Source organism: Oncorhynchus mykiss, chromosome 2, assembly GCF_013265735.2.
Source record: "Oncorhynchus mykiss isolate Arlee chromosome 2, USDA_OmykA_1.1, whole genome shotgun sequence".
In the NCBI taxonomy this organism is placed as follows: Eukaryota; Metazoa; Chordata; class Actinopteri; order Salmoniformes; family Salmonidae; genus Oncorhynchus; species Oncorhynchus mykiss.
Genome location: NC_048566.1, coordinates 56,889,072 through 56,908,310, shown reverse-complemented (window position 1 = coordinate 56,908,310; position 19,239 = coordinate 56,889,072). Strand labels below are relative to the sequence as shown.

Genomic DNA, 19,239 nt, shown 5'->3' with positions numbered 1-19,239 from the left:
AAAAATCCTTATCAAGCCAGGTATCGGGGTATCGTCTCGAGTGGAAACGCTCAATGAGAGAATTTGATTGTCTATCATATTCTTCCTCTGTGTCAGATGCGACGCAGTCTATGAAGTTGGCTGCCTTGTATCTATCAGCTGTTAGTATAGTATTTTATTTTATTGTATTCTAGAGTTAATGTAGTTAAAACGTTTATTTTTTTACATTTCAGAACCCCTCCAGATCATTATTCAATTGTCTATATAGCGGGTTGAATATTTCACATAATCTTTGGAAGGATTATTTTCATAAATTAAATCCAAATAGAATTTCCCCATTAGGAAATGTGTGTAGTTAGAGCTAATGGGGTTCCCATAGCTGTTCCAAAGGTCTGTAGGTGGTAATATTCCTCAAATTGTTTTTAGTAAGCACTAGTTGCGTAAGCTCAATTATATCATTTACAGGCACATCGCTTTCCCGGCTGGAGAGGAAGAATATGAGAGCCTCTATACCTCCATCATGAGGAATATTTGTGTATAGCAATGAAACATCAAGAGTGACTAGCCAATCACAGAGGACGAATATGATAAATAATCAAATTCTCTCCCTTATTATTTACTTAATAAATACCAACCAAAACAGAAGGACCCCTTGACTACTTCCACATTTTGTTACGTTACAGCCTTATTCTAAAACTGATTTTAATTTTTTTTTTATTATGGGGAGCGTTGCTGCACAGCTATTTTCAGGTCTCTCCAGAGATGTTCAATTGGATTCAAGTCCGGGCTCTGGCTGGGCCACTCAAGAACATTCAGACACTTGTCCCGAAGCCACTCCTGCATTGTCTTGGCTGTGTGCTTAGGGTCGTTGTCCTGTTGGAAGGTGAACCTTCGCCCCAGTCTGAGGTCCTGAGTTCTCTGGAGCAGGTTTTCATCAACGACCTCTCTGTACTTTGCTCCGTTCATCTTTCCTTCGATCCTGACTAGTCTCCCAGTCCCTGTCGCTGAAAAACATCCCCACAGCATGATGCTGCCACCACTATGCGTCACCGTAGAGATGGTGGTAGGTTTCCTCCAGACGTGATGCTTGGCATTCAGGCCAAATAGTTCAATCTTGGTTTCATCAGACCAGAGACTCTTGTTTCTCATGGCTGAGAGTCCTTTAGGTGCCTTTTGGCAAACTCCAAGCGGGCTGTCATGTGTCTTTTACTGAGGAGGGGCTTCCGTCTGGCCACTTTACCATAAAGACCTGATTGGTGGAGTGCTGCAGAGATGGTTGTCCTTCTGGAAGATTCTCCCAACTCCACAGAGGAACTCAGGAGCTCTGTCAGAGTGACCATCGGGTTATTGGTCACCTCCCTGACCAAGGCCCTTCTCCCCCGATTGTTCAGTTTGGCCGGGCAGCCAGCTCTAGGAAGAGTCATGGTGGTTCCAAACTTTTTCCATTTAAGAATGATGGAGGCCACTTTGTTCTTGGGGACCTTCAATGCTGCAGAAATGTTTTGGTACCCTTCTCCAGATCCTGTCTCGGAGCTCCACGGACAATTCCTTCGACCACATGGCTTGGTTTTGCTCTGACATGCACTGTCAACTGTGGGATCTTATATAGACAGGTGTGTGCCTTTCCAAATCATGTCCAATCAATTGAATTTACCACGGGTGGACTCCAATCAAGTTGAAGAAACATTTCAAAGATGATCAATGGAAACAGGACGCACCTGAGCTCAATTTTGAGTCTCATAGCCAAGGGTCTGAATACTTATGTAAATAAGGTATTTGTTTTTATTTTGAATACATTTGTATAAAACACTGTTTTCACTTTGTCATTATGAGGTACTGTATGTAGATTGATGAGAAACATTTTTTAAATACGTTTTAGAATAAGGCTGTAATGTAACAAAATGTGGAAAAAGTTGGGGGGTCTGAACACTTTATGAATGGACTGTACTTACTTTCAACAATATCTATTGTCAATAAGCACTGGCATATACTATCATTAGACTCCTCCTTAAATTCTGCCTTCCAGAATTCACCTGTATATACCAGTGGTGTAAAGCACTTAAATAAAAATACTTGAAGTTGTTTTTTGGGGTATCTGTACTTTACCATTTATATTTTTACTTCACTACAAAAACAAAGAGAGATTTTTTACTCCATACATATTCCCTGACACCCAAAAGTACTAGTTAGATTTTTAGCAGGACAGGAAAATAAAATTCACACACTTATCAAGACGGGTCATCCCTACTGCCTCTGAGTGTTGAGAGTGTGACCATGGTTATACGTGAATTAAAATTGAACAATTGATCCAGGGGGGGGGATTGAATGTCTCTGTAGTAACCAAGAAGTTTGATCTTCCCATCTAGCTACTTAGCTAGCAAAGATATAATTTATTTGACACAGCTTAGATGTATTACAGTTACACTTAACTTACTACAAGCAGAGGCGCAGCACGCACCCCCAGTGAGGGTATTGAAATTCACACCGTTGGTATTTCAAAATACCGTGGTATATGGTATAAACTGTATATCGCCCAAACCTAACATTCATAAAAGGATGTTTCCCCATGTAGATCACGAACCTCATGTAGCACCATAACAAAATGTACTAGCGTTGTATGCCCTCAGACGTCTAGGAACAATCAAATAAATGTCTAACTTGCATTACTAGAGGAGTTATGTATGTGTTACTGTGTTTCTTGCAATAAGATTTATAGTGGAAAAAACATCCCATGCCTTGAAAGTACGCCTTGGAGAACATAAATCCGCTATCAGATGTCAAGATATCACCTCGCCAGTTGCGAGACACTTCATAGAACTGAATCACTCTAATAATGAATTATGTTGCGTCAGGATCTAGAAAGTTCCTCCACCACGCAGAGGTGATTACAACAACAAATGACTCCAAAGAGAAGCCATGGGGACACAGCAATTCTCCAGTGTTAAACACTGACAGTGTGTAATTTACACACCTGTCCATATGGGTCCACACTTTTCTGTGTTAGATTAACACACTGCTTAATGTGAAGCTGTATTAGTTTTTGCCTTTCTGCTGAGTTACCAACCATCACTGTATTTGTTAGGTGACAGAGACTTGGTTTGTCTTGTGGCCTTCACCAAGTGAGATTCTAAGCAAATACTCTGTCATTAAACACAACACAAGTATTTAGGGTAAAAAAAAAAATTAAAAAAAATCATGGTCACATTATGTTAGCTTGAAAATGTATGTGTAACTCCTATTGGAATCCAGCCAAAGTTGGCACAGCCAACAGTTGGAACTTGTATTCACGCGCAACCTGCATTCAACCTGCCCTGGTTATTAACACCATTATCAAAATGAACACTAGGTCACACTGGCCAATTTGCTGTGGATATATACATCTAATTCCGTATCCCAACACTGTTTAAACAAATAACTAGATTTCACCTCCTTCCTCTAAGAAAAATGTAGACTCTTGTACAAGAACACGGTCCATACCATATTTTGCATATAATTTATGAGTTAGCCCCACATATTTATGAATGACCTAGCCTGATGTCCTGTGTGGTAAGCAGTCATCAATTGATACAATGTATCCAAGTGAACAGACACCTAAGGCAATTGATTCATGAAAGGCTCACACCTGATATCCCTAATTGCCCTTCACGCCCCCTCCCATACCCTATAAGTCTTCTCTGTCTACCTTTGCAATTGTAACTTGTATGGAGGCAGATTAGAGAAGCCACATCCTTAATTGGCTGATGAGTGGCATCCCCGATTAGAAGCACCTGCTGCTGCTCATCAGTTGCTCACCTGTGTTCCCTGCTGTTTTGAACAAACAAAAAAGATTTATGCCTTACACACTGAAGGGTGCAAAGCCTTACGCAACATCTTTTTGAGTGTGGACCCATCACACCTTTTTGAGTGCGGACCCATCACACCTTTTTGAGTGGGGACCAATCACACCTTTTTGAGTGCGGACCCATCACACCTTTTTGAGTGGGGACCCATCACACCTTTTTGAGTGCGGACCCATCACACCTTTTTGAGTGCGGACCCATCACACCTTTTTGAGTGGGGACCAATCACACCTTTTTGAGTGTGGACCCATCACACCTTTTTGAGTGTGGACCCATCACACCTTTTTGAGTGGGGACCAATCACACCTTTTTGAGTGCGGACCCATCACACCTTTTTGAGTGGGGACCAATCACACCTTTTTGAGTGCGGACCCATCACACCTTTTTGAGTGCGGACCCATCACACCTTTTTGAGTGCGGACCCATCACACCTTTTTGAGTGGGGACCAATCACACCTTTTTGAGTGCGGACCCATCACACCTTTTTGAGTGCGGACCCATCACACCTTTTTGAGTGGGGACCAATCACACCTTTTTGAGTGCGGACCCATCACACCTTTTTGAGTGGGGACCAATCACACCTTTTTGAGTGCGGACCCATCACACCTTTTTGAGTGGGACCCAATCACACCTTTTTGAGTGCGGACCCATCACACCTTTTTGAGTGGGGACCAATCACACCTTTTTGAGTGCGGACCCATCACACCTTTTTGAGTGGGGACCAATCACACCTTTTTGAGTGCGGACCCATCACACCTTTTTGAGTGCGGACCCATCACACCTTTTTGCTTATCTGAGTTTACAGGTTTTATACACCAACCACACTTCTGAGAGCACGATGGTCCCCTTTTGATTTTAGGTACAGTTTGTTCACCTAAAGCGCAGACCTGAAAAGGTGTGCGCGCCACTGACATTACCAGTTCTACAAGACCGCCACATTTCTTTATAGCACAACATATGCACTAAGAATTCCAAGATTTAAAGTGAATGTTCACTTTTTTAAATGTTCTACTTATTTTCTACTTCCCTTTGGCCTTGTCGATTTCCTCCAAACCGTTAAAAAGCAACGTCCAGAATAAGCTTAACTTCAAAAAAGAGAACTGATGTCTTCCACAGTAGAAGTTAGAATAGCCTTCAACACTTACCGCAGTAGAGAGACTTCAACCCCAACACCCTCAGCTCACTTATGGGTCAGTTTTTGGATTCATGAACGTCACCTGAAAAAAAGAGCAAAAACAAGAGGTCATCATTACATTGCGATTAAGGGGGGGGGGGGGGGGGGGGGGGGACACACACAATGTAAACACATATGGACAGCGTAATGATTACAAGGTCATATCTTGCACACATAAATGCCAATGTTATGTATTCAGTTTTTCACGGAGTGTGAATTCCCACAAACGTTTTTATTGGACAGAGAAGAGATAGGAGAAGAGTGTGTGACGAAGGCAGCGGGTCACATTCAAACCCACGCTGACACTGGTAGATGTGCTGCAGGCCACAGCGCTGACCTCTAGTCCATGCGTAATTGCCACTTAAGCTGCTGTTGTTTTGATTGCAATGAGAAATATCTCATTAGGTTCTGTGTGAATGATCACGATTCGCTCAGTGTGTTGCCCCTAAAAACAGAGGTCAGGGCATCTTTAATAAATGACGCTTACCGTCTCCATCTCTAGCGTAGTGCTGTACATTTCTGTCCCCCCTCCCTTGCATATAGGCATGCAATGTGCTTTTCATACCTGCTGCCTATCCAACAGAGAGCCTATATGTGGGAGAGGCAGTGTAAAGTTATGACGCATCACACGGCACCACATGAACGTTAGCACACATTGTACGCAGGCACACAAACCCGGAAACACAACATCACGATTATTGAACGCAGCTTTGAAGTTGGCAGCCTTGTCGTTATCCTGATTATTGTGGACGCTGCTGAAGTAGGACATGTTGTCCTCGTAAAACTTGGGAGGGAGAAGAAGGCGGTGGCACCCTATCCCCTATGCGGTGAGCTACTTTTGACAGGAAACCTATGGGCCCTGGAAAAAGTAGTGCTCTGCGTAGGGAATAGGGTACCATTTGGGATGCGGGGGGGTGGGGGTGGGGGTGATCGCTCACAAGCTACTTAGCTTCTAAAGAGCCTATTCACCTGCCTGTGACTGTCAGTTACCGTGAGTCAACCTTAATTGATCCACAAGCATCCCTAACTACCTGGGTTTGTGGCACGACGGCAACAAATAAATACAATAAAGCAGGAGCTGTTGCCGGAAAACTTCAAGGCCCAGTAGGGATGAGAGGACGGTAACAGGAAAGGAAATGGACAGACCAGCTCATTAGACACCTAATAGGAGAGAACAGGACTTTCTGCTTTCCATTGCAAAATGTTTTTAATTTCGATGACAACTCATTTCTGGGTAACAATTAAGTACCTTACTGTGATTGTTTTGAATTCAAATTGTGAAAAAGAAACAAATAGTTTCTTAGCAATGAGCAATTTCTTAAGCAAGAATTGTCTTAGGACTGTCTGGGAGTGGTCTGAGTGGGCAGGGGAAAACTGAACATTTGCTGTTATTGGCCGAGAGGTTTGGAACTCTCTTTCTTATTGGTCTGTTAAATAATTTACCGCTTGGTGAAGTCAAAACTCCATCCCAACAAAACATGCTGGTCTTTTCAAACAGCTCTTACACTAAAAGGGCATTATCGTAATTTTCACAATTGATCATTTTCACACAGTATTATTCCAACTCATATTGTGGAAATTTGTCAAATTAATTTTTTGGACTGAACTGGGCCTTTAACCTGATATGTTGTATGTTCTCACCTTAGAGCAGTGTCTGTTGAGACCAAACTACAGGTACAGTAACTGACAAAATAAAGGAACACCAATATAAAGTGTCTTATTAGGGCCACAATGAGCCAGAACAGCTTCAATGTGCCTTGGCATAGATTCTACAAGTGGCTGGAACTCTATTTGGAATTATCATTCTTCCACGAAAAATGTAATCATTTGCTGGTAGGAAACGCTGTCTCAGGCGCAGCTCCAGAATCTCCCATAAGTGTTGAGATCTGGTGACTGAGACAGCCATGGCATATGGTTTACATCGTGCCCTGTGAATGGGGGCATTGTCCTTGGTTTTTGCTCTGACATGCATTGTCAACTGTGGGACCTTATATAAAACAGGTGTGTGCCTTTCCAAATCATGTCCAATCAATTGAATTGAGATGTTTCTACTACAAAGGATGATCCATGGAAACAGGATGCACCTGAGCTCAATTTCGAGTCTCATATCGAAAGATTTGAATACTTAAAAAAACAAACATTTGCACACATTTCTAAAAACCTGTTTTCTCTTTGTCATTATGGGTTGTTGTGTGTAGATTGATGAGGAAAAACATTGATTTAATCCATTTGAGAATAAGGAATCTGAATACTTTCCGAATGCACTGTACATACTGAAGATGTGAACCTAATAATTTGGTAGGATGAAGTCAGGACAAAATTTAACGAAAAATGGCATGTGAACATAACACACACACAGAAAGAGAGAGAGAGAGAGAGTCAAAACGGTCGAAACAAACATGCCTTTGATTCTACAATTTGAAGCTAATTGAGAACAATGAAGAAAACAAGCTAATACGGGGCACATAAGATCTTTTATTCATGGATTAATCAAGACAATTATTCTCTAGTAGAACCATATTATTTTCTTTGAGGGTACAATTAAGAGCGTTTCCAACAAAAACAACCAGAACCCTTACACGACTAAACAATTACTCAGCAGAAAACACCACCACTGAGCTAGAATCATCCACTCATATCCCTGTTCTATGGAATAGGGTAAAGTTGCCCCTACTCAAAAAAACAAAAAACAATTTGGGTTATTTGGTAACCCAGCACAGGGTTTATATTGGACAGAACACACACAGGGTTCATTTTGATGCAGGCAGTTGGGTTGTGTAAATAACCCAACAAGTTGGGTTGTGTAAATAACCCAACAAGTTGGGTTGTTAAGGATTACCCAAACATGGGATAATTGAACAATAATTCAACATTTTTTTTTTGTCTCAATGGTCTTTTTGAATATAATCCTTCAAGTATTTCCAGGAGGCGTGGTTTATTACGGGTGTGGCTTTCAGATAAATCTTATTGGCCACCCGTAAGATTCATACCTCCATTCCTAAAAAAAATTAAAAAATGCATTTGACGCATTCTTCTATAATATTACGATTATTTATTACATATTACAACAAGTTATACAAATGGGTGGGTTGATTGCTGATTGGTTAAAACCGCATTCCAGCCGGTGTCTATTCCACGGCTAAATCTATGATGTTGAAATGTTTATTTACTCTGTTCCATCTGACTGCGTAATCTACTGTTTCACCAGCCCAGCCAAGCAATTTATAAACTTGTTCTCTACTATAAAAGCATCTAGACATTATCTCACATTTCTTTTACACTAACATTCAGTTTTCAACAGCGGAGATTTGTATAAACCTTGATGTCTGTCTCTCCGACATTTGCAACATTGTTTCAATATTCAAATTCAATCTCCAGTTGTCCCATAGTAATGAACGTGTAGGGAGTCGGAACGAGACAGACAGGCAGGCAGCGTTTCTCAACTTGTTGATATCATGAATCAGCTGGCATTTTTTACTTGGCTCATCATGCTCTAGCGACTCCTTGTGGCGGGCCGTGTGCCTGCAGGCTGACCTGGTCGTCAGTTGAAAGGTGTTTCCTCCGACACATTGATACGGCTGGCTTCTGGGTTAAGCGGGTGGGTGTTAAGAAGCACGGTTTGGGGGGGTCATGTTTCGGAGGACGCATGATTCGACCTTCGCCTCTCCCATGCCCGTTTGGGAGTTGCAGCGATGAGACTGGATTGCAAATTGGATATGAAAAGGGGGGTAAGAAAAAGGAAAAATAACAATAACTGTGATCATGCCCTTGAAGCCAGCCCTCAAATTAGTCTCGGGCCTAACAACACCGGTGCCAATATATCCTCCAAACACCGACTTCGAGGGCATTATCACTTAAGTATTCCACCTTATTGTATCCCAACAATGGGATTTACATAGGCTTTCAGAAAACTCATACACTTTTGTAAGTCTCATTGAAGCAACAAAAACGTCAATGTTCGACCTTAACATCTGATAATAGTACAACAGAACAGATGAACAGGAAGGACATTTACTCTCACGGGTGGCTAAAAATAACCATCTGAAAGCCACACCCCTACTAAACTACACCTCCGGTCTTCTGATCTAACACGCAGGGTCATGTCTCAAAACCTACACGTAGCACCAATAAAGAAAACAACCCAACTAAGTGACCAAACAACCTAGATCTAGGAAGCTGATCCTAGATCTGTACCTAAGCGAAACTTCACCCCAGAGCCTGTTTCTGACTGTTACACAGTCAGTTGCAGAACAACCACTGCCACCCCATAAGATATTCCATAATACCACAGAGTCAAACCCACCTTTAAAAAAAACCTTACACTAGGATCTCTCAAGATCCGTTCACATTCTCTCGTTAGCTCGTCTGAACACGTTCCAGATATCTGCAGAACCAGTTATTCTAGCTCTCCTCTCCTCCATTCTCTCCTTCTCTTTTTCTCCGCCGGTCCACACAGCCTCGCCACTCTCCCATCTGCAGCTGGTGGCCTCAACACCTGGAGGATGCTGGGTAATCAGAAAGACAGCTGGCTACCCAGGAGAGGACAAGAACAAGCCACAGAACACACTTAACACACATGCGTGTGCACATTAGAGCACACACACACACACACACACACACACGTACGTACGTGCACTAGCCCGCACACACTTCACACGCACACACTCCTTAACATAAATACCTTCATTTCACAGTATATGGCATGCGACATGCTCAAAAGACGCGTTCAGCCTCGAAGACATTTGCGTGTGCGTGCAGGCACGCATGTGTTTTCATGTGCGTTCATGTACATGTGTGTTTAAATAAATGTCACTGTGCAGGTCAGTGCTCTGTCCGTGCATAGAGGCGAGGGTGAGAGGCTCACGACCCTGCCACGATAACCTAACTAATCGAGGTCTATACATTTGCTCAGGAAAACACAGAGGTCTGTCACAGAGGTAGCAGAATAACAAAAGACAGGCCTTCCCCTCAGAGAACATCCACCATGTCATTGAGTTACTGGGCCCCATCCAGTCCACCTCCTGCACTGCTGGTGGGAGCATTGGGCAAAAAGTGAGGATCCATACAAACATACACACTCTCCTGTGCACATAATGCACGCACGCGCACACACACACACACACACACACACACACACACACACACACACACACACACACACATCACATCACATCACATGCACATACACACAGACAAACCGACAACAAGTCTATCCCCTCCACACATACACGTACCAGGCCCTCCCTAAGAACTGGGAAAAGGCTGCTACCTGTTTGGCAAGTGTTCTATCAGCTGTCAAATATTACTGTCCATGCTAGGCGAACATTCAGGCAGCTATAGAACATACCTGTTTGAGTGAGGATCTGAAAAGGGTTCAATTATAGGGTAGCTAGCAACCTGTTTGGCAAAATGTCAGGTAGTTTGTGAGATAATACCTTTCGTGAGACATTGACCAACGAAAGACGGTACAGGGGTACAACCAGGGTAAATATGTGGAGAAATACACACATGGTGCAAGGCATGCAGTTGGACAAACACATGAATACAGTACATTGCCGGCACACCAAAACATCCATGTGTTGTCTCATCCCAGTTGTCAGTTCTGCTCAGAAAAAAAAAACACTGAGACATTCAATAGTAGACCAAGAGACACTGTGAGACAGAGAGCATCTCAATAACACTTGTAGCCCCTGAGCTTCGGTGTTGCGATGTCAATGCAGTACTAAGCACAGCACTACTCAGATACTGTTTTACAGCAACGGTCAATTAAACTACAATGGAGGTCAATTGATCCGGAAATGACGAGCTTAGGTCAGTGGATCCACTGAGCACTCACTGACGGTGCTACACCCTCAGAAAGAAACGTTACGATTTGTTCCTAAAGGGGTACAGCCACTTGTCACAGGGGCAGCACCCTGTAAGGTCCTCATTTGAACTTTTATTTACAGGTACATAATTGTACCCCAGTTTAGCGGTCGACCGACTATGATTTTTCAACGCCGATATTGATACCGATTATTGGAGGACCAAAAAAAGCAGATACTGATAAATATTTGTAGTAATGACAATTACAACAATACTGAATGAACAATGAATACTTTTATTTTAACTTAATATTATACATAAATAAAAATCTATTTAGTCTCAAATACAGTTGAAGTTGGAAGTTTACATACACTTAGGTTGGAGTCATTAAAACTCGTTTTTCAACCACTCCACAAATTTCTTGTTAACAAACAATAGTTTCGGTAATTTTTCCAACAATTGTTCACAGACAGTTTATTTCACTGTATCACAATTCCAGTGGGTCAGAGGTTTACATACACTACGTTGACTGTGCCTTTAAACAGCTTGGAAAATTCCAGAAAATATCATCATGGCTTTAGAAGCTTCTGATAGGCTAATTGACATAATTTGAGTCAATTGGAGGTGTACTTGTGGATGTATTTCAAGGCCTACCTTCAAACTCAGTGCAGAACCAGTTTTTGCTTGACATCATGGGAAAATCAAAAGGAATCAGCCAAGACCTCAGAAAAAAAATTATAGACTTCCACAAGTCTGGTTCATCCTTGGGAGCAATTTCCAAACGCCTGAAGGTACCACGTTCATCTGTACAAACAATAGTACGCATGTAGAAACACCATGGGACCACACAGCCGCCATACCTGCTTAGGAAGGAGATGTGTTCTGTCTTCTAGAGATGAATGTACTTTGGTGCGAAAAGTGCAAATCAATCCCAGAACAACAGCAAAGGACCTTGTGAAGATGCTGGAGGAAACAGGTACAAAAGTATCTATATCCACAGTAAAACAAATCCTATGTCCACATAACCTGAAAGGCTACTCAGCAAAGAAGAAGCCACTGCTCCAAAACCACCATAAAAAAGCCAGACTATGGTTTGCAACTACACATAGGGAAAAAAGATTGTACTTTTTGGAGAAATGTTCTGTGGTCTGATGAAACAAAAATATAACTGTTTGGCCATAATGACCAGCGTTCTGTTTGGAGGAAAAAGGGGAGGCTTGCAAGCCAAAGAACACCATCCCAACCGTGAAGCACGGGGGTGGCAGCATCATGTTGTGGGGGTGCTTTGGCGGAGATCTTTGTGGGCTATACTCGGCCTTGTCTCAGGATGGTAAGTTGGTGGTTGAAGATATCCCTCTAGTGGTGTGGGGGCTGTGCTTTGGCAAAGTGGGTGGGGATATATCCTTCCTGTTTGGCCCTGTCCGGGGGTGTCATCGGATGGGGCCACAGTGTCTCCTGACCCCTCTTTTCTCTGCCTCCAGTATTTATGCTGCAGTAGTTTATATGTCGGGGGGCTAGGGTCAGTTTGTTATATCTGGAGTACTTCTCCTGTCCTATCCGGTGTCCTGTGTGAATTTAAGTATGCTTTCTCTAATTCTCTCATTCTCTCTTTCTTTCTCTCTCTCGGAGGACCTGAGCCCTAGGACCATGCCTCAGGACAACCTGACATGATGACTCCTTACTGTCCCCAGTCCACCTGGCCGTGCTGCTGCTCCAGTTTCAACTGTTCTGCCTGTGATTATTATTATTTGACCATGCTGGTAATTTATGAACATTTGAACATCTTAGCCATGTTCTCTTATCTCCACCCGGCACAGCCAGAAGAGGACTGGCCACCCCTCATAGCCTGGTTCCTTTCTAGGTTTCTTCCTAGGTTTTGGCCTTTCTAGGGAGTTTTTCCTAGCCACCGTGCTTCTACACCTGCATTGCTTGCTGTTTGGGGTTTTAGGCTGGGTTTCTGTACAGCACTTTGAGATATCAGCTGATGTACGAAGGGCTATATAAATACATTTGATTTGATTTTACTTTGCAACAGGAAGGACTGGTGCATTACACAAAATAGATGGCATCATGAGGCAGGGAAATTGTGGATATATTGAAGCAACATCCAAATGGACAATGACCCCAAGTATACTTCCAAAGTTGTTGCAAAATGGCTTAAGGACAACAAAGTCAAGGTATTGGAGTGGTCATCACAAAGCCCTGACCTCAATCCTATAGAAAATTGGTGGGCAGAACTTGTGCGAGCAAGGAGGCCTATAAACCTGACTCAGTTACACCAGCTCTGTCAGGAGGAATGGGCCAAAATTCACCCAACTTATTGTGGGAAGCTTGTGGAAGGCTACCCAAAACGTTTGACCCAAGTTAAACAATTTAAAGGCAATGCTACCAAATACTAATTGAGTGTATTCTGGTTGAAGGATTCCCTGCTTATTCAGTTCCGTTTCCATTAATCTCCCAACCAGGATTTCTGGAAAACCTGGGAAGTTTGGGAAAGTTACCAGAACTTTGCAGCCCAACCTGCAAGTGACATTATGCTGGCCTGCAAAGTGATTTGTAATTCCAACAGTTTGAATTTGTATTATTTTTTTTAATCTACCTGTAGTAGAGCATGTTGGGAACTATGATGATGATAATAATTATGGAAATGTGCCTTTTTTAGGTACCACCTCAGTGACAAAGCCATTAGTTTATTCTAGGTGGCAAAAAAATCATAATTGTACCTTATGGTGGGTATTGAGGGTACACAAAAATAATTTGTACCCTGGTAAACAGAAATGTACCTTCACATTGTACCCCTTTTTTGAGGGTGAGAATATGATGATTGTACCTGTTATATTCAAAATTATACTCTTTATCTGCACATGTACCGTAAAAGGTACCAAACGGTACCATGTGAGATCATTATGTGTACCTCCGAATGTACATTGTGTATTTTTAGATTTGTGTACCCCAGGGAACGATACTGTACCTTTATAATGTTCTGGTTGATGCCTTGTTTTTGTAGCCACTCTTTCACTCATTGAGAATGCAACCCCCAATATGAGGGGTTCCAAGACACCAGGGCTGTGTTCATTAGGAGAAACTGTAGCAAAATGTTTTCAGAAAGGAAGCCTTTTTTATATGGGGTTCAAATAGTATCTCCCCGTTTCGGGCTGCTTTCTTTTGCTTCGTACCTACTGAAAACGACCCAGATGTCAGTATGGATGAAAACTCCAAGTCAACACATTCATGAGGGGAACAAGGTAAGGGATGCCTTGCATGGCTGAAATGCTATGGTGCTGGCTCACAAAAGACCTGGTTATTAACACTGAATCGACTTAACTGACAACAAGCATTATTGAAGCCGTCGTTAACATGAAATATTGCAGAGGTGAGGGGAAAGGGGGCAAGTGGCAACACATCAGTCTCAACCTCACCCTTGCTCGGTACACTTAGGCAAGATTACATTATGCTCGCTACCATTGTTTCCCGGTTTTCAAGACAAAGCCTGTTCCACTCTGCAAACTATCCCCGAACATTGTAAAAACAAGGGTGAATGTCAAGAGGGAGCCGTGAATAGGATTTCTCTTCTTTTGTTGGTATGCACAAACACGTCACTGCGTGAGAGAGAAGAAAGGAGGCCCTGCGAGGGAGTCGAGGAGCCCGACGGTCTTCGCATGAAAATACCTATCGTGAGAAGAAGTGCCTTCTTGGGCTTAGACAGTGTTCTCGGGAAAACAGACCCCTGACAGACCCCGAAAGGCAGACCTGTGAGCTCGTAGAGACCGTAAATGAAAAGTTCAACAGTCATAACACTACCAAAAGAGAGATATACCACAGGTCCCAGAGTGGTGAGGTGTTAAAAAAATAATAATAATTCTGGGGCCCATTGTTTTTCCTGATCTGGTAACCTAACCAGGTAAAACTCTGGACCTTATACGGTATGCCGTGAGTTTCTCTAATCAGGTCACATGGTTTTAAGAAATAACTCCTGGAAAAACTCCTGGCCTCGAGGAAGATGAAAATCCTGTCGAACTGCAGCAACCTTGTACTTGTTTATATGAATTATATTTCAAAGAAAGCCTAGGGGGTTCCTATGCACAGACAAGGAGAAAGCAACATGATTGGACAATACAACTCACATGCAGCTGTAGGCCTAATATATATATATTTTTTTTAAACAGCTATTGTGTTTATTGATTCATTCCAGTTCATCAATTTGGATTGAAAAGTTCTAGGTAGCCTAGTCAGCCCAAGTCTGAATATAAACCACATTTTTTCCCATTCGCATTTTCTCACAAACAAATGGGCTATAAATACACCAGGGCTGTGTTCATTTGGACAAACTGTAGCAAAATGTTTTCAGAAAAGAAGCATTTTTTTTATATGGGGTTCAAATAGTATCTCCCCGTTTCGGGCTGCTTTCTTTTGTTTCGTACCTACTGAAAACGACCCAGATGTCAGTATGGATGAAAACTCCAAGTCAACACATTCATGAGGGGAACAAGGTAAGGGATGCCTTGCATGGCTGAAATGCTATGGTGCTGGCTCACAAAAGACCTGGTTAACACTGAATCGGCTGGTTGAAGAATGCCTTGCATGGCAAAACAAGGAGTTTTCTAGCTGAAGTATATGTTCATTAAAAGTAGTTAAACCTACACCCCAGTTTGTCATTATACAAGGAACAATCATAACACATAGTAGGCTAGACTATGCAGCTGCTGTTGTTAGCAGCCTACAGTTGATCAGACTGAACAATAGTATTGTTTCCATGCAATACAGCATATCAGATCGCTAATGTTTAGGTGTATAGGCAGGTTCATTTATGTAAGAGTTTTTGCTTGTGTCTGTCGGGAGTGGTGTGCTATCACGCGTGCTAAATAAATACCGGAGGAAAGTGGCGAGCATGCCTTGAGCTTTGTGTGTTGTGCCCGGCCCACCCAACCCGCGATTTCTGTGAATCTGATTGGTCAAGCAAAGAGCCTGCAGCAGCACACCGGTGTGAAGGATAGAGAACCTGTACGTGAGTTGACAAATCATGAGGCAAATCAATAAAAAAAAAAACAGCACTTTGCCCCTCTTTTTAATGCTTTGCGTCGATAGATTTTAAGTGGTGTGGAGTTGCCACACCCGATTGGAAAGTGCTGTGGCAAATGCCGCCTCACCGCAATTTTTCTGGCGGCCCTGAACGTACAGTCGGAGAGAGAAAAAGTCGGAGAGAGAAAAACACAAAGAAACAGTTCCTGACCTGTGTGGAGATATCGGAAGAACCCATGAAGGCGACAAAACACAGAACCAAGGGGACTGATCCCAGAGCAGTATCATAACTCTAAAGATTTGACAGCACTGTACTGAACGGTTGCACAGCATCAACCTGATGTTGACTGTGTCATGGCCCCACCAACAATTTAAACTGTCAGGGCAATTAGCATAGCAACTGGCATGCTTTAATTTACAAGGCCAGCTCAGGTCTATAATTAATTGCTGCGTGTGTAAAAGTAAATGAATGGGGGGGGGGGCTTAATCTACGAGAGAGGGAAATGATTTAGTGGAGAAACACAAATCTATCATATGATGGAACTCAAGGAAGGAGGTGTACAGTGTGTTGTGGAACTGAGATTGGGATTGGGGAGTTAGACAGGTCTCTCTTAATCTCTTAAAGGAATAATCTACTCAAAAACTATCTTTAGGTATTGTTTTTCATTGGTCCCCTGTTGATAGAGTCCCTAAATGTTTTGCGTGTCAGAAATCAACATATAGGACTTTCCAAAAGCAAATTGTACCTTGCCACATCATCATGATGATGCGTTTTGCATCAACTCGCCACAAAGTTACTTTCCTAAGATTCAAAACGCATCATACCGTGACACTTTCTGTATTTTTTACGTTTTATCTTGAAAACGTGTTGCTGACATGTGGACTAATGGAGCAAATACCAAAAGATTGTTTTTGAGTGGTGTTTTCCTTTAAGTCAGGAAATGTCCAACCAAACGTGCTCACTCCAAAAGTCCTCCTCGTCTTCACAGTGGGGTGCTGAAGCTGCTTTCTTAGATCAGGGAAAAGGGTGAGAGCGGTTGAATCGGATCTTCATTGTCTCTTAACTGTCTCGTCTACCTTTTCTCCAGAGACAAGCTTCTGTCGTGCTGACCACTGCTTTAATCAAGTGAAATGCACATTCAGCAGAACGTCCCCGTAACTTGAGGTTAAACAGGAATGGTTGTGCTTGAGAAGGCATGATTAGAAAAGAAGCAAAGAAAGACAGAAAGATACATATTGATCCACAACCTATCCGCTACAGCTACCCTCGTCACTCCCACGGATCCTAATGCTGTGCACGTGCAACGCGGTGAGTTCTCTCCTCTTCGAAAGAAGACGAACTCTGAATCACAACCAATCGCCTTAGAACTTGAGGGGAGACGACAACCTGATTGGCTGTTTGGCGGCGGGGGGGCTGTCAATTGCCCATGACAAACCTACCTGGCAGAAAGGGGGTGTATGTGTTTTTGAAGTCGTTCGACACCATCGAAAGCACTCGTCGTTATTCTCTTTCATCCGGACCACCAACTATAGAAGTGTGTTAGAAGTACGCGAGTACTATAGAAGTACGCGATGACAAACGAGCACAAGAACATACAATCATCTGCGGCGGCTTCCATGGCTGCTCGTATTCACAAATCTGTCTCATAAAAAGGTTGGCACTTAACCCTTTTCCGGTGTGCACCGTGAACAAAACAGGCACAGAGTCCATTGTGCATTGAGACTGGCGGCACGCTGGAGGGGTAAAAACACACGTGAAGTTTAACAATGTATGGTGCGAATAGAGCCAGCAACACTTCACCAAGCGGGCCATGGGTGCCACAATAGCGCCTTTATGACAGGAGCTTAAGTAAAGCAAATGAGATTTTTCCTACAGCATGGACCCAGCAATAACAATTGACATCACAAGTCAGCCTATATTTGCCATATTAAAAAGGGGGGACACCGTGTAAGCTCTGCGAAAAGGAGACTACCACATGACCACAGCCTGCTGAGGCAGCTAGTTTCCAGTTCTACTGAAGGCAGGCCCTTACAAAAGGGAAAGAATAAGTCGGGAGCCATGAGAAAAGTTATTCTCCTCTGGCTACACTTGCTTCTGAATCAGCGTAAGTCCGGCAAGCCAGACCGACCAAATCTCCCTTCATAACCCTATCAGTCCCGAGACTGACTCGGCTTTTCGTTAGAAAAGTGAAGTGTTTTACCATTTTCTTCCCCTGCACGAGGGCTGCGTCAATAGTGCTGGCTGCACAACAGGTGGGTCCCGTGAAATGTCTGTAATTATCTTCAGGTGGGCTGCTGTACACAGCGCTACAGTTGCGAGACGAGAGGAGCGTTTGAGAAACTCTTCAATAGAAATGTCAGTGAACCTCAACTGCTATCGGTCATATCGTACACAGCGTGTTAGATTACATGAGGTCACATGCAGTCCTGCAGCAGTCCAACCCAGTCAGTACTGGTGCCAAAGCCACTCTTCAATACTCCGTCATCCAGAAACAGTATGCCTCAGCAGCCCAGCGAATAGGACTCCTGCTTAAACAGGGCTGTACAGTACACTGTACACAAATAAGGCAATGTGAGAGAAACAAGTAGCCTTAATCATTTTTAACACTTCATCATTGCTTGTCTCTTGAACCGTGGTTGGACTCTTAAAACACAGAATACCATGTTATACACCTTGTAACGCTCAACCGGATTTCACATGGAGAGATTTCAGGGTTGTCAGTCAAAGCGTACGAGTGCATTTCTATTCTGGGTTTCCCGAACCCATCCCTTTCCCCGTGGCCTCACTTCCCCTCTCAGGCCTCCAAGACAGAACCAGTCTTACTGTGGGCCCCATCCCTTTCCCCGTAGCCTCACTTCCCCTCTCAGGCCTCCAAGACAGAACCAGTCTTACTGTGGGCCCCATCCCTTTCCCCGTGGCCTCACTTCCCCTCTCAGGCCTCCAAAACAGAACCAGTCTTACTGTGGGCCCCATCCCTTTCCCCGTGGCCTCACTTCCCCTCTCAGGCCTCCAAACAGAACCAGTCTTACTGTGGGCCCCATCCCTTTCCCCGTGGCCTCACTTCCCCTCTCAGGCCTCCAAGACAGAACCAGTCTTACTGTGGGCCCCATCCCTTTCCCTGTAGCCTCACTTCCCCTCTCAGGCCTCCAAGACAGAACCAGTCTTACTGTGGGCCCCATCCCTTTCCCCGTGGCCTCACTTCCCCTCTCAAGCCTCCAAACAGAGCCAGTCTTACTGTGGGCCCCATCCCTTCCCCTGTGGCCTCACTTCCCCTCTCAGGCCTCCAAACAGAGCCAGTCTTACTGTGGGCCCCATCCCTTTCCCCGTGGCCTCACTTCCCCTCTCAGGCCTCCAAGACAGAGCCAGTCTTACTGTGGGCCCCATCCCTTCCCCTGTGGCCTCACTTCCCCTCTCAGGCCTCC

General features: G+C 43.5%; 1 protein-coding gene across 4 annotated transcripts in view; it reads right to left on the bottom strand.

The window, feature by feature from the left end:
- The window catches only part of LOC110492317 (transcription factor SOX-6), a 158,698-nt gene that overhangs the window by 119,468 nt on the left and 19,991 nt on the right, over nt 1-19,239 (bottom strand). For all 4 annotated transcript variants that reach the window (XM_036951228.1, XM_036951218.1, XM_036951247.1 and 1 more), the window contains exon 2: nt 4,964-5,035. The gene's annotated coding sequence lies outside the window, so the exon portion shown is untranslated. The remainder of the gene's footprint in view (nt 1-4,963; nt 5,036-19,239) is intronic.